Below are 14912 nucleotides of genomic sequence, written 5' to 3' on the forward strand. Positions count from 1 at the left end.
ATAAAACCTGTGTAGTCTCATAGTTATATCTCTTAGAAAGCCAAATGTCTTCTCATTACATGTTATTAAACATGGGGAAGGCATCACTAGCTATAATGATCAGGAAAAAAATATGCATTTTTTTGTTTCTTATTTTTGAAAAGTTATCATCAAATACACATAGATTTTAACCGTCTTCGCTGATCTTATTTTTTTATTTCTTAGATTCATTTATTTATTTTGGTATTGGGGATTAAACCCAGGAGCACTTGACCACTGAGCCTCATCCCCAGCCCTTTTTAATATTTTATTTAGAGACAGAGTCTCACTGAGTTGCTTAAGGCCTGTTAAGTTGCTGAGGCTGGCTCTGAACTCGCTATCCTCCTCCTCAGCCTCGTGAGCTGCTGGGATTACAGGCCTGCGCCACAGCACCTGGCCATCTTTGCTTTTAAATGCAAAGTTCAGTGGTGTTGAGTACTTTCAAACTGTTGTGCTACCATCATCACCATTCACTCAAAGACCTGTTTTCTTGTGAAACTGAAATCCTCTTCCTATTAGATAATCCCTGCCTGTCGCCCCTCTTCCCATGTGACTCTTCTATGTACCCCACATACATGGAGTCTTGAGGCCTTGGTCTGCTTGCGAGCAGCTTATCTCACTCAGCGTGGTGTCCTCGGGGTCACCCCTGCTGTGCCACTGTAGAGTTTCCGCCCTTCTAAAGGCTGAGTGGGGTTCCACAGTGGGTACAGGTCTCTCTCTTCATTCATTCACCCCTCCACGGACACTTGGGCTGCTTCCACTTTGGGCTATTGTGACTAATGCTGCTGGGAACTCAGAGACACACATCTCTCTTCAAAACTCTGTTTGTAATTCTTTTGAGAAACAGACCCAGAAGTGGAATGGCTGGATTACATGGTAATTCTACCTTTAAATTTTCGAGGAGCTGCCACTCTGTTTTCCACAGGGGCTGGATCATTTTACATTTCCAACAAAGTGCCCCAGGGCTCCAACTTTTCTGTATTCTCGGCCACACGTTATTTATTTATTTAGGTTTTTGTAATGGTTATCCTAATAAGTGTGAGTTGAGAGCTCATGGTGCTTTTGATTTGCATTTCTTTAATAAACTGGCCTCTTTTTCTGAGTTAAGAAATAGCTTTACATGGCAAAGTGCCATATCTTGTAACTACATCTAAATGAAACTGTTCACATGTGTGTACCTGTGATTCTACGGCCAGATCAGGCTAAGAAGTATTCCCAGTACCCCAAGAGCTTTCTCATGCCCCTTCCAAGTCAGTGACACCCCCTCCCCCAGGTAACCACTCCTCAGGACATGGATAGTTTTAATCTCCTCTCTGGCTTTTGCTCCATCAGACCAGTCCTCAACAATGTTCTTGTCATATTGTCTTTGACGGTCATGGCAATGTTGACATTCTGCATAACCTTCTCCTCCTTATCTTGCTGAGGGTGATTTCAACACAGCATTCAAAATTCTCCAAGTATTGATATCCTTTGCATCGCTTCCCCTCTCTTCACGAGAATTCTTATCAAATTCAGTTGTGACTTACACTTCTGTCACCAAGATTTGTTTGATTCTACACAGACTTAGAAGCTGATGTCTTCTCTCAGAGGTGGGATCACATTTATCAAGCTCCTGGGACAAAAATGGAAAGTCAGAATGTCAATGTGTTCGATGATAACAAAATATATATATATATAAAATTGTTAAGTAAACTGGAATAGCCTCATCTGCATGAGCTGCACATTCTTTCCTGAAAGCAGATCTAAACGAAAAGTCGATTTTACATTGAAGGTGGCTTGGTGAGCACTTGCTCTCCCAGCGCTGTCCGCTAAGTCTAGTAGTTGTCAAGGATTGTGCTGGGTGCTCAGTGGAGAAGGGTAAAGAGGAAAGATGGGACTCTATGCCCATAGATTCTAAAGTGCAGAGGGGAAGCCAGGCCCTGAACAGATGATCAGACTTCCAGCTTAGAAAAAAACATCTAAAATGCACATCTTAGCCTTTGCTTTCTTTCTGCACTTACTAAAATAACATACAGAACAAACAGCTACTCTTTTTTTGAGGGGGTACCAGGGACTGAACCCAGGGGCACTCTACCACTCTACACACCCCCAGCCCTATTTTGTATTTTATTTAGAGACAGGGTCTCAGTGAGTTGCTTATCACCTCGCCACTGCTGAGGCTGGCTTTGAAATTGCGGTCCTCCTGTTTCGGACTCCTGAGCCGCTGGGATTACAGGTGTGTAACACCGCGCCTGGCTCAGGGATTCCTTAAAATGGCAATTCACCAAGACAGGGGTCAGCAAACTACGGTCCATAGACTCGATTAAGTCTATTGCCTATTTACATGCAGCCTATAAGCTAAGGACAGTCTTATACTCTTAAATGGTTGTAAAAAAAATCAAAAGGAGAATATTTTATGATGTGAAAATTTCTATGTACATAAATAAACTTTTATTGGAACACGGCCACATATTCCAACTTGTGTTCCTGAATTTCATGCTACAGTGACAGAGTTGAGTAGGTGCAGTGCAGTCCATCTAGCATGAAAAGCCCCCCCAAATTGACTCTGTCCCTTCACAGAAAATAATTTGCCAATCCCTGCTCTAGAAAGTCCAATAGGACTTTCTGCAATGATGAAAATACAGCAGCCAGCCTCAGCTGACGGGTGGCCATTGAGCACTGGAAATGTGACTAGTGCAACTGAGGAGCCCAAAGCTTATTCTGTTTAAATTTCAGCAGCTACATGTAGGTGGAGGCTGCCATATTGATAGCCTACAGAGCAAGTGACAGAAGGGGTGTAAAGGGAGCACATGCTGCAAACGGAGGGGGAAAGGCTCACAGGTAGAGGCTGAGAGGCCCCCGCAGCCTCATCCTCTCAGGCTCCTTTCCAGCCTACATTCTAAACGCTGGCCCTGGAAGGTCCCTGAACAGATACTGAGACTTCTGGGGAGGGAGAGAGCGACTGCATAGGGTTATACTTTCCCAGGGAGGATTATGCTCTCCTAAAAAGGGTACAGAGAGAGCTGGGCTTGTGGCTCAGCGATAGAACATTTGCCTAGCACATGTGAGGCCCTGGATTTGATCCTCAGCACCACATAAAAATAATAAAATAATAAAGGAATTGTGTCCATCTTCAACTAAAAAAAAAATGTCCAGAGAGTCTTCTGGAGAATTTAACCAGATCAGAAGGAAGACTTAAAGATCCTGGTACTGGGAGTTCCTAATGCATAGGCACCCAAAGTTCATGATCAATAAGCCCTCCTCATATGCTCCAAGAGCATTGGTCTACATGCCGTCCTTCAGTATGAACAGGTAAACAAGATTCATCATACACCTGGGGAAATCCTGGAATAAGTGAGGAAAAAAAACAAACAGATAAATAGACTTAGGCAAAGATCCATGGAAACACATATTAAATTAAGAGGTTCATGAAGCTGGGTGGGAAATACAGTCTTTGTTTTCAGAAAGTTCATCTGAAATGTAGCATTTCCTTTGATCATGAGTAATAGAAGTAATTAAGTACCTGCAACTTCATCACCAATAGAAATCACGTGTTTTTCTATCACATTGCTTTTGTGGAATTTATTTCAAGATATGACATTTATGCTCTTTATGACTCTGAAATTATGATTCTTAACAAACATGCTGCTAAATCTTATAATATAGAAGCATTGGGGCTGGAATATGTTACTCTATGACAGATTTCTTAAATATTTTGATAACTGCATTTCAGTATACACAGATTCCTCAACTTACAATGGGGTTCTATCAAAGTAGACCAATTGTAAGTTGAAATTATCGTAAGTCAAAAATTCATAGTAGAGTGCTTACCTAGCATATGTGAGGTACTGGGTTCAACTCTCAGCACCACATAAAAATGAATAAATAAAATAAAAGGTATTGTGTCCATCTACAACTAAATTTTTTTAAAAAAAATGCATTTAATGCACCTAACCTATTGAACATCATAGCTTAGCGACGCAGTACACTGCAGAAGGACAGATGCTTTCCTTTCTGATCGGCTGGCTGCCTAAGAGCTGCAGTTTGTTGCTCTTGCCTAGCATAGAGCGAGAATATCATCCCACATAACACTAACCTGGGAAAAGATTATAATTCCAATTATGGCTTTTATTGAATGCTTATTGTTTTCATACCATCATAAAGTTAAAAAATTTACATAATTTGGGGAATATCTATAAATTTTTATAACCCTATATATGCAGCTTTATTCATTTAAAAATATCATGGTGGTGCATACCTATGATACCAGTGACTTGGGAGGCTGAGGCAGGAGAGATCACAAGTTCAAGGCCAGCCTCAGCAATTTAGCGAGGCCCTAAGTAACACAGTGAGATCCTGTCTCAAAATAAAAAATCAAAAGGGCTGGGGACTTAGCTCAGTGGTAAAGTACTTTTGGGTTCAATCCCAAGAATCATTCAATCAATCATCAATAAACAATATTCTGAGAGCTGAGGGTGTGGCTCAATGGTAGAGGGCTTGCTTAGCATGTGCAAGGCCCTGGGTTCAATCCCCAGCACCACACACAAAAGAAGTGCTGAAAAAGGAGTTCTTAGGCTCTACAAGATTGCAAAGGAGTCCATGGCTCAAGACAGGTTAAAAACATCTGTAATAATACTCTTTTTTGGAGTTAGAAGTGGGTAGGGAATGCAGACAATAATAAGCACTATGTGCCAGATTTCAAACCTCATGATTCTAAGAGGTAGCTATTATTTTGATAGCTTTAATTAGATTTTTGAAATGCTTGTTTTGTCCTGTCAGTAGGATATTTGGAAAGGGAAAAGATGAATAGATGCACTTGATAAGCCCTCTTGACCCCAAAGTCCAGCTTTCTTTTGCAGAAATGGTACATGGACATTAGAAACCAGTTAGAAAGATGCAAAAGGGACAATAAAAATGGCCCTCAAACTTGTTACCTCTCTGGTCAACATCATTCTGGCCGCTCTCTACGCACACCTCCAGAAATCGACACACATAAACTCAGACATAGATAAATCGATGTATAAAGATATGTAGATAATTTTAAACAAAACAGGATCAAATCACACATTTGTTAAGATTTTTAAGACTTTGTCATTAAACAATTCATTGTGTTTATCTTCCATATCAAAAATGGGAATCAAGGGCAGTTATCATTCTCACATACAAGTGAGGAAACCGAGAATCAAATAATTAAAACCTGTTTATGATCATACATGGTGAGAGGAGAAGAAACCTCTTGGTCATCCCAGAGCTACTTACTCTTCCAGTTCATGGTCTCTGTGAGGGGCAAACCCGGGAGTTTAGTTGTACCAGATATTTACCTGCAAGCTTGTAGCCTTGAAGGGTTGAAGACTTCAGGGGATTTTAGCTCAAGTGGGGGGAAGACTCTATGCCAGGTGCCAACAGAGATTTACAGCTAAAAATCTTCCACTGAACTGTTAAACTCAGGGGCAGGAATCTGGTGCCTCCCGGATTCCTTGCTTTATTTCTGTTTTGATTCCTTTGTAAAGCAAAGGGGAGCCATAAACTCATTCCTCTGGTTAACCTCAAATAAAACAACTCCACACCTGTAATCTCAGCCACTTGGGAGGCTGAGGCAGGAGGATCACAAGTTCAAAGCCAGCCTCAGCAATTTAGTGAGTCCCTAAGCTACTTAGTGAGACCCTGTCTTAAAATAAAAAATAAAAAACTAATTTTAAAAGTGGTGGTGGTGGGGGGGGGGCGGGCTGGGGAAATGGCTCAGTGGTTAAGCACCCCTGGGTTTAATCTTTGGTACTTAAAACAAAAACACCACTAGGTGTCTCCATGGAACCCATCACAGAGATGCAGAGCCGTTCACACGAGGTTGACCTTCCTCATCCAGCTCAGCTCCCAGGAGCTGGAGGAAGTTGAGAGAGAGAATTCAAACGCAAGTCCGGGGAAGGTGGACTCAGTGTGGTCAGACCCCGGGTTTGGTCAATCTGCAGTTTCTCAAAATCAGATTGGCTACAGCAGAACCACTTGAGGCTCTTGTTGAAAGGAGTGATGCCAAGGTTTCACTCCAGAGCAGCAGGCGTCAACCTTTGCTTCACGTGAGAGTCCAGGGAAACTCTTAAAAGTTCAACGGCGCGGGGCTGGGGGTGTAGCTGAGCAGCAGAGCGCTGGCCTAGCATGTGTGAGGCACTAGGTTGGATCCTCAGAACCACATAAAAATAAGTAAATAAATAAAATAAAGGTATTATGTTCATCTACAACTAAGAACTATTTTTTTTTTTTAAAGTTCAATGACTCCAGGAACAAAATGACAAGTAGGCTTTTCAGGTTCCTCCACAAGAAACATTAGAAACTGTCAGAACCAACTGTGTCAGAACTCTGGAAAACCATCAAAGGTTTATAGCAACCAAGTGGATTCTGAATCAAGAAAAAGCAGGGCTGGGGTTATATCCAGTTGGTAGAGTGCCTTCCTAGCATGCACAAGAGGCCCTGGGTTCAATCCCCAGCACCAAAAAAAATAAAATAAAATAAAAAAGCAACTTAAAAGCAGCTCTGTGGGAAATGAAGGCTAAGGTAGAGCTGTAAATCAGCCCGGTCTCGTGTTGAAAGAGGACCTCAGCACAGAGCCAGTCTGCAAAGACTGAGGGAGGTGTGTTTGATTTTGTCATCTTTCATTTGTTTTCAAGGAAATCCCTGTCAAAATACTAATCAAACATAAACTAAAGGAACAGAGATTCCGTGACCACATTTGACAAGGAATACAGTCTTTTCCTAAAATAGTTTATAAGAGTCATTAAGAAACAGAGGACTCGCTGGGCATGGTGGTGCATACCTGTAATCCCAGTGGCTTGGAAGACCGAGGCTATCACAGGTTTGAAGACAGTCTCAGCAACTTAGTGAAGCTATAAGCAATGTAGTGAGATCCTGCCTCAAAATACAAAATTTAAAAAGGGCTGGGGATATAGCTTAGTGGTTAAGTGCTCTTGGGTCAATCCCTGGTACCAAAAACTAAAACTAAAACAGATCATTACAACCTTCAATAATCAAATTCAACAAACCCTGGAGAAGGGAGAGACTTTGATATTCAAAATTATCACATTATAATATACAAATGTTCAATTTTCAGGTCTGGGAGTATAAGATTACCAACTATACAAACAAACAAACCACACACACACACACACACAAAGAGAAAAGTGTGTTCCATGCATGCCTGTAATCCCAGTGATAGACCCAACCTGATCTTTTCTTAAAATTGGGCATCTCCCCCACAAAACCATGAAAAGATAATTTCGGCTTTACTATAAATTACTGCAAATTCTGAACCTGCTTGGAATGCCTGCCCGTGCCTTGAACTCACCCATGCCTGGCTCTCTGACCAGGTAGCAGCCCTCTCTGAAACTTAGTGACACCTCATAAATATTGGCCTTCCCTGGCCAGACAACGACCCTCTCTGAGGTTCTAATGGTCCTCATAAATTCTGATGTTGGGGCCAGCAAAAAATGTAAACTACCATTAGTGTGATGCTTGTCAGAGTTTTGTTATCTGTAACCCCCCTTTGTGTAACTTTCTGGGCTATAAAGCTGGGCTTCAGGAAAGCTGGGGTGCTGTCTTGTTCCCGCGTTTTGGGAGGGAGAGGCAGCCCGGCCGGTCGAAATAATAAGCTTGCTTTAATTTGACTTTAATTGGAGTCAGTGGTCTTTTCTTGTGTCCTGGTCTAACACCAGCGGCTTGGGAGGCCAAGGCAAGAGGATCAAGAGTTCAAAGCTAGCCTCAGCACCTTAGCGAGACCCTTTCTCAAAATAAAAAATAAAATGGGCTGGGGATGTGGCTCAGTGGTTAAGCACCCCTGGGATCAATCCCTGGTACCAAAAAAAGAAAAGTGTGTTTCTGAAGCTGAGAGGTATAATAACTGAAATGAAAATCTAACGTCCAGCCTTGTCCTAGTCTAATCACATTAAAATGTCTGGAGCGGGGGCTCCAGCATTAGTTTCTCAAAACTGTGTGAACATGGAGAACCTCTGTCCCAGAAGTTCTGATTTAGCCTCCAGAAGCTGTGACTCTACAGAAGAGGCACATTGTCATCAAGTGAAGAACTCTAGAAATACTGACTTCTGGATTCCTCCCCAAATCATTTGAAAAGGAAGCTTTGGGGGTAAACACTGGGAATTGGCCTTTTGAACACATTTCCTTAATAATCCTGATGACCACACAATTCCGTGAATTCCATCTTCCATATCGGAAAGACTTTTCTTCATCAGGATACCAAGAGCCCCACTATCTAGTGCACAGGTGTTAATAGCATTTGTTAATAGTCCCTTGATGAGGCTGAGTTCGCTGAATGATTCACTGACTCATTTCAGACTAACCTCGTGTCTTGAGGGCCCTGGGAATGCAGCAGTGCACTGAGGAGACGCATCCCTGCCCTCATGAAGCATTCCTTCCAGCACAGGAGCCAAATAGATCACATGGCTATGACTGTTGACAAGGAAATTAAACTGAGACAAGGGGTTAGAGAGGGAGGGGAGTGGGCAGGGTGTCACCGGTAGCTGACATTGAAGAAGGGACAGTGAAGGGTGAGCCTACTGTTGAGGGACATCTAGGAAGAGAGCCTGCTGATTGAATAAAAATACCTGAAATCTCGGCTTAAAAGGAAGACAACTTGCACCTTCCAGTGTCTCCCTTTTGTTTTGGATCATCTCTCATCTGGGGCCAAATGGCCTCACTCTGGGGCCTTCGACCAGTATGGGTGTGAATTTTGAGCTGGCCACACCATCCCAAAGAGTCACAATGTCTTCAACTGTAAAATGCCTTAATAGTCACCACGATTCCTCTCTGACGGTAGGATTGCCATCGCGGGTACCTGGCATAGGGAGGTAGAGCGCAAGGGTTAAGTCATGAGTGCTGCAGCCAATGGCTTCCATCCAGAGCCTGGCTCTGCCATTTTCTTACCATAAAACTCCAAGCAAATCATCTCGCCTTTCTGAGTCTTTGGCTTACGTGCTAGAAACAAAAATGTCATGTCCTACTTCTGATCCTGGGACCATGTTAGGTTACTTGATCAGAGGGAATCAAGGTTGCAGATGAGATTAAGACTGCTAGTCAGCTGACTTCTTCTTTTTTTTTAGTCGTAGACAGACACAATGCCTTTTAAAAGAATTTTTAGATGTTGATGGACCTTTATTTTATTCATTTATTTATGTGTGGTGCTGAGAATCGAGCCCAGTGCCTTATACATGCCAGGCAAGTGCTCTACCACTGAGCCCCAGCCCCAGCCCAACACAATGCCTTTTTTATTTTATTTTATTTATTTTTATGTAGTGCTAAGGATCCAACCCAGTGCCTCACACTTGCTAGCCAAGCACTGTACCACTGAGCTACAACTCCAGCCCCTCGTCAGCTGACTTTAAGACCAGGAGATCATCCTGTGCTATCCAGCTGGGGTCCTTACCCGTGGAGCAGGGGGCAGAAGAATGGTCACAGTGACGTGATGTCAGGATGGGGCCCAGGGTTGCTGGTTTGTACACGAAGGAGACTCTAGTCAAGGAATGCCAGTGGTCCCTGGGGAAAAATTCAGGCTACTCTGCTGGTACTGAACTTTGGCCCACAGAGGCCTGTGTAGGACTTGCAACCTACAGAACTGGAGATGGTGAGTTTGTATTGCTGAAGCCACCCACCATGCTAGTGGCAATTAGCAGCAATAAGAAACGAATAAAATCTATCATTTGAAAATGGACAACATCATAGTATCTGCCTCACTGGCTGTTCTGGAGGGTTCTGTGAGCCCCCCTCAGTGCTAGGTCCCCAGTAAGTGCTCTGGCAGATAAAACAAAGATGTCCATACCATAGTCCCTAGGACCTGGGAGTGTTACCCTACTTGCCAAAAGGGACTTCCCAGATGTGATTAAAGATTTTGCGTCAGATTATCCTGGTGGGCTCAAGGTGGTCAGAGGTCCTTACAAGCAAAGGGAGGGAGGCAGGAAGGCCAGAATCCTGGAAGGAGACGTGAGGACAGAAGCCAGATGGGGGTGGGGAGAAAAAGGGAAGGGAGAGAGAGGGGAGGGAGGCCCGGAGTCGGGGAGAGTGAGTGCTAATGATTTTTTTCTTTTTCTTCTCCAGTGCTGGGGATAGAACCTAGGGCCTGGCACCTGCTGGACCAATGCTCTTCCACCGATCTGCACTCCCAGCTGGACACACAGGGAGAGATTTGAAGATGCCATGCTGTGGGTTTTGAAGGTAGAGAAAGGGATTGGGATCCAAGGAATGTGCAAGATCTCTGGAAGCTGGAAAAGTAAGAAACACCTTTGTAGAAGATCATAGAGGATCGCGGACCTGCTGACACCTAGTTCTGGGACTCCTGGCTTCCAGCACCGTAAAAGAACACATTTGTGCAGTCTCGGGGAGGAGGCAATCAGTTCCAGCAGCCACGGGAAACAACAGTGCTCAATAAACGCTGAGTATTGCCATTAGGTGGACCTCCAGCCTTAGGTCAGGTACAGGGTGCTCAGAAGTACTAATCACAATAGCAGTGATGGTGCCTGGAATCCACCAGGGGCACACCAAGATGCCGCCTCCACTTTTTTCTGCTTAATTTTTGGCCTCCAAAGCATCTAAAAGCATTTTGCTCACAGTTTTTTGTTTGTTTTTAAAAATTAAATTCAAAACCAGGATCTTCCTCCCACCAGGCAGGTCTCTGCCATGTGCTAGCGAAAGCTAATAGCTTTGTCTTAGAAGAGGCAGTGGGGATAGGCAATACACCCAGGGTAGAAAAGGGTGCCCAGCCCCGGTCCTGGCACTGCTTGGCCGGTGACTTGGGTCATCTTGCTTCTCTTCTCTGAGCTTCATTTTCACCCATTAGAAAACAAGGCGATTAAAGCGTCGACAATTCCCATTTGTTAGGCACCTTTGATGTATGTCACAGTTTGGATCTGAAATGTCCCCTGAAGGTTCAAGTGTTAAAAATGGGGTCCCCAATGCAGCAGTGTTCAGAGTGGGGCTTTGGGAAGTGACTGGATCATGAGAACTCTGGTCTCATCAGTAGATTAATCCTTCCATTGGTTCATGATAGAATGGGCTTTGGGGACGGGGTGGGAACTGCAGAAGGTGGGGCCTAGTTGGAAGAAGTAGGTCACCGGGGATGTGCCTCAGAAGGGTGTGTCTTGGCCTTGGCCGCTTCTTCTCTTTCTGCTCCACCTTTAAGGAAGGTGGCTTTGTTCCACCATGTGCTCCCCACCAGGATGTTCAGTCTCGCCTCAGGCCCAAGGGGATGGGGCCTAGCAATGGATTGAACCCTCTAAACTGTGAGCCAAGACCAATCTTTCATCTCTTGTTTTCCTCAGGCATTTTGTCACAGTAATGGAAAGCTGACACAATGTCCAAGGTGTGTGTATACTCTTATTTGAGCCCTGTGAAGCCAATGCAAGGAATCATTTCCATTTTATAACCCAGAACACTGAGAGGCCCACAGAGGTTAAGTGACTTACTCAAGTCACAGAGTTGGCAGAGCTGGGATTTAAGCCAGGACCACTTGACTCCTTTATGACGTGCCCCTCCACCTTTAACATGTCATTGCCCTCTCTGAGGACAATGACATGTTTAAAGGACATATTTACATATCTGCTCTGGTGTTATTGTTCGGACATGAGGTCTCCCCCCATGCCCAAAAGTTCCTGTGTTAATTCAGAAATATTCAGAGGTAAAATCCTCAGATTATGCGAGCCCGTCAGTCCGTCCTATTTTGAAGGGACTCACTAACTGGGTGTAACTACCTGTAGGCTGGGGGTGTGGCTGGGGAGGTGGGTCACTGGGAGGTGCCCTGGGAGGGTTCAGCTCCCTGCCGCCCTGCCTTTCTCCTCCTTCTCTCTGCTTCCTGGCAACCATAAACAGAACAGCTCTCCTCCTCCAGGCCCCTCCGCCATGATGTTCTGCCTCTCCTGGGCCCAGAGCTACGGAGTCGGCCCACGGGGACTAATCTCTTAAACTGTGAGCCAAAATAAACTTTTCCTCCTCTAAATTGTTCCCACCATGTATTTTGGTCACAGATGAAAAGCTGGCGAACCCATCTGGTGTCTCTGGGAGTCACAGAGAGGACAGGGAGGAGCTATGAGCAGTCCCACAGTGGGTCACCTTCTAACTTACACACGCGCATCCTGGAAGTGGTCGCTCCCTCAGAGCCTCTGACCCAGCTCCTCAGAGGCTTTCCTCAGGAAGACCCATCCCACCTCACCTGTTGTGACAGACACCACAGTTGCAAAGCCAGTGTATATTCTCCCCTTCTGACTTAGTAACAGAATCCCCATTTTCTTTGAATGACAATGGGCCCAGTTAAAAATACCTCCTTGCATTCCCTCCCCTGGAGCTAATGTGATCAATCCTCAGACTCAGTTTTTTATTTATTTTTAGTTGGACCCGATACCTTCATTTTATTTATTTTTATGTGGTGCTGAGGATCGAACCCAGGGCCTTGCATGTGCTAGGCGAGCGCTCTACCCCTGAGCCACAACCCCAGCCCTCTGGTCCAATTTTGATCAATGAGATATAAATAGAAATTTGGATGGCGCTCTCTGGGAATTTCTTGTCTTCCTCATACAAAAAGGCTGAGGAACTCAACAGGCGCATGCCTTTTTCTCTTTGCCTTTGCCATTATTCCTGCCTGGAATGTAGGTGAGATTACTGGAAGTAGGGCAATCATCTTATGACTATGAGGAAAGAACCCCTTGCTAAAGATAGCCGAGGAGGAAGGCAGAAGGAGCTTCTGTCCTTAAGGATTTCTTTGAGACTCTTTACTAAGCTGGATTGCCTACCTCTGGACATCTTCCTGAGGAGATAAAAATGAAAGCTTTATTAAGTCAGATTTCTGTTTCATACAACTCAGTGTAATCCTGACTGATAAGTTCTCCAAGAAAGGTCTATTTCTGGCCCCAAGCCCTGATGTGCTGCATTAATAAGCACGTGTGATGACCTGAAAATAGACCTCGGAGGAAGAGGCATGGCTGTGGCTATGACTGTGAGCTTGCTGAGCTATCCCCTGTCCTGTCCGTTCTCTAGATAAAGTGAGGTTCATTCCCACTGTCTTCAGTCAGAGCACAGCGGCCTAATGCACGTGTTTCAGGAAAGCTCAAATATAGCTCCAAGTCTGCTGCTTTTGCTGAGTGAGCAGCACCTGCGGGTCTTGCAGTCCCGGTGCAGGAGTTGGGGATGTCTCTAGGAAGGTGGGGTCTCAGAAGGGTCTAGAAACCAGGGGTGAGGGCAAAACCTGGCTTAAGCAGACAAGCTCTCCTTCCTTTGGTTTCCTGTGACATGGGTTAGCATATGACAAAACTTGCTTGAGGTGCAAACTGGGACTCAGAGGGTGAAGTGACAGTGTCAACCCAGTTGCTTGGTTGCGAGCAATAGAAGTGGGCTCCGTAGAACTGGAGGGGAAAATTGTTTGCCAGACGAATACAGGATGGCTCCCAGAATCATCGGCAGGTTTGGACACACTGACCTGGGGCTTTAGTTGCAGGAAGTCTAAGGTAGCAGAGACCAGCGTCCGAACGACAGCGTGGTCGTGAGCTCTGTCCTCAGCTGAAGGAAGGCAGGTGCTGGGAGGAGCCCTTCCACACGGTCTGGGGAAGAGGTTTGCTGGAAGCAACCAAGGAACTTAGCACCAAAAAAAAAAAAGGTAGTAAAAGCCAAAAAAGAGAAAGAAACCATATTAGTATAGAATTATCCCAGGGCTTGTGTTTTGGGGTCAGCTGACTTCAGTTACAGTCTTAGCTCTGCCCCCTCCTGTCTGTCTTTGATGAAGTCAATGAACTTCATTAGGCCTCAGTTTCCTCAACTGATAAGAAAGAGCCAGGATGGGGCTGGGCTGTGGCTCCGTGGCAGAGCACATGCCTAGTATGTGTGAGGCCCTGGGTTCGATGCTCAGCCCTGCATAGAAATAAATAAAATAAAGATCCATTGACAACTAAAAAATATTTTTAAAAAAGATTGAGCCATGAACGTATGCTCCAGGAGGGCAGGGATTTTGTCTTTCCCCACCCTGTGCTTGTCCCAGCGCCTAGAGCCTAGATTAGTGCCTGGAAATCATGGATGCTCAGTACCTACTCAGAGAATGAATGAATGCGCCTCTTGTTGGTCCCAGCAACCTCTTAGGTAGAGAGCTATTGTGTTGCAAATGCACTGTGTAAGGTACCTGGCCTGGCAGGGAGGGTTCCTGCCTCACCACCTACCCTGGGGACGGGGAGGAGAGACCCCTCCACCCCAGACACTCGGGGAGAGAAGCAGCTGCCTGGGTGCTGGGCCTGACTCGCCCTGGGGGGGGAGGACCTGTTGACCCACGTGCACAAGCCACCAAGCCTCATGCTCAGGAGCAGAGCCCTGTAGCTGGCAGCAGCAACCCCACGTTGTGCGTTGTGCGTGGGACAGAGCCACTCCGGCAGCCTCTGGGACTTCCTGGCACAAGGAGTGGGTGTGTTAAACCCTGCTCCCACCTTTGACGTGTTAAGGAGTCAGAAGTCACCACACCCCTACGCTTCACAGAGGACCTTGACATATTGTGGTGAATGGAATCAGGTACAGTCCCCGGGGGAATGTGCACAGCGTTTAAAAAATAAAAATAAAAAGATACACACAGCAGGCCTTGCCTTCACTGGAGGAGGGAATGCAGTTCTACTCAGTCGTGGTTTCATTCTCTGGTCTTGACAAGAGGAAATTCTAAACCGTTTCAATCCCCAAGGCCACTGCAGAAACACAAAACATAACAGGAAGAGACAAACCTGGACAAAGTAAGGATTTTGGCATTTGTCATCTTACTCCCACCAATAACCAGCATCTATGCTGGATTCACCGTCACCCTTATCAGCACCGCCACCCCCGTGCCACCCGTTGCTTCACGGCCACCTCCACCCACCCAGTCAACCCCCGGTGGCCAGCAGCAGCACCTTCGCCACGTTTGT

General features: G+C 45.3%; 1 long non-coding RNA gene across 2 annotated transcripts in view; it reads left to right on the plus strand.

Moving 5' to 3' along the window:
• Nucleotides 1-14591, plus strand: part of LOC139704794 (uncharacterized) — a 31910-nt gene extending 17319 nt beyond the window's left edge. Inside the window, exons 3-4 of one of the 2 annotated variants that reach the window (XR_011706819.1) lie at nt 10090-11350; nt 11876-14589. This is a non-coding gene — a long non-coding RNA (uncharacterized lncRNA). Of the gene's footprint in view, nt 1-10089 lie in introns of both variants that reach the window. The other variant, XR_011706818.1, reaches the window with a different exon arrangement.
• Nucleotides 14592-14912: the final 321 nt, after the last annotated feature.

The sequence above is a fragment of the Marmota flaviventris genome, chromosome 2 (assembly GCF_047511675.1).
Source record: "Marmota flaviventris isolate mMarFla1 chromosome 2, mMarFla1.hap1, whole genome shotgun sequence".
NCBI lineage: Eukaryota > Metazoa > Chordata > Mammalia > Rodentia > Sciuridae > Marmota > Marmota flaviventris.